The sequence below is a fragment of the Nicotiana sylvestris genome, chromosome 6, assembly GCF_000393655.2.
Source record: "Nicotiana sylvestris chromosome 6, ASM39365v2, whole genome shotgun sequence".
Classification (NCBI taxonomy): domain Eukaryota; kingdom Viridiplantae; phylum Streptophyta; class Magnoliopsida; order Solanales; family Solanaceae; genus Nicotiana; species Nicotiana sylvestris.
In genome coordinates this window covers 177,749,806-177,751,390 of record NC_091062.1, presented here as the reverse complement: position 1 = coordinate 177,751,390, position 1,585 = coordinate 177,749,806, and positions in this window count along the sequence as shown.

Here is a 1,585-nt window from a genome sequence, read left to right as displayed (position 1 = left end):
AATCCATCTTGGAACATATATAACACTGACTTTAAGTCACCCAGTACCAAGGAAAAAGGGCAATCTAACCCTGTGGAGAAATCCATCTCCAGGTATCAAGTACTTCGGACAAATCCATGTCCAGGGAAATCCATTCCTCCATAATATATATACGCTCAACCACTCGATACTGTATATGGCCCATGTGGCCCAGGAAAATCCATCACAGAACATATACAACACTAACTATAGGTCATCCAATACCGAGGAAAAAAAGCAATCCAACCCTGTGGAGAAATTCATCTCCAGATATCAAATACTTCGGACAAATCCATATCCAGGAGAATTCATCCCTCAATAATATCATCCGCGCTCACTAGGGGTGTGCAGACTCCGGAGGGGCTCCTACGACCCAAGTGCTATCACAATCAATATAACCGCTGCAGTGTGAAGCCCGATCCTATAACTATCACTCATAATTAGGCTCTCGGCCTTACTCAATCATCAATCTCTCCAATCTCACCCACGGGCTCATAATGCCATAAAAATTGACCCAAAATAATGATATGATGTATCAATAAGTAATAACTAAGACTGAGATATGATATGCATGCATGAATGTGACTGTGTACAAAATATCAATGAAATCAATGAGGTGACAGCAAGAAAACGACCATTATGGGTCCCAACAATATCAGCATAAAGCCTAAACAGGATATCTAGCATTATGTATAGCTCAATTACTTTATCACATGGTGAAAAGCATAGCTATCAACAAAGTAGGGCCATTATACAGTGCCCTAAAAATAACGGAGTCATAATTCACAGGGTGAACGCTCACACGCCTGTCACCTAGCATGTGCATCACCTCAACACCAATCACATAACACATAATTCAGGGTTTCATACCCTCAACACTAAGTTTAAAAGAATTACTTATCTCAAACAAGTCAATTCCAAATACCGAGCAAGCCAAGCGATGCTCCAAGAATGCCATCACGCGCGTAGCAACCTCCGAATGGCTCAAAAGTAGCCAGAAGCAACTCAAATACATCAGATAAAGCCCAAGGAAATAATTACAATATAAAGATCAAATTCTAAATCAAATCCCAAATCTAGCCAAAAATCACACCCGACCCATGCCTTAGAATCCGACAAAACTTACAAAATCCGACAACCCATTCAATTACGAGTCCAATCATACTAGCTTCACTCAAATCCGACTCCAAACTCAAATCGGACTCCAAATCGGCTTTCAAATCTCAAATTTTTTTTAATGAAATTTCTATAATTTTCCTCAAATTTTCATCTCAAAATACTGATTGAATGAGGAAGACAATGATATATTCATATATATTAACCAAATCTGAGTTAGAATCACTTACCCCGATGATTTTCTTGGAAATCTCACGAACAATTGCCATAAACTGAGATCCCCAAGTCCAAAATGTGAAATGAAACCCTAAGCCTCGCTTATATAGTACTTCCTCTTAATCTCAGTGTGCGGCCCGCACAAATCCAAGTGCAGCCGCACACTGCCCAATGCGGTCGCACAAAAATCGTGCGGTCGTACACAGTTTTCTCCCTACCAGGCTTCAGTATTTTG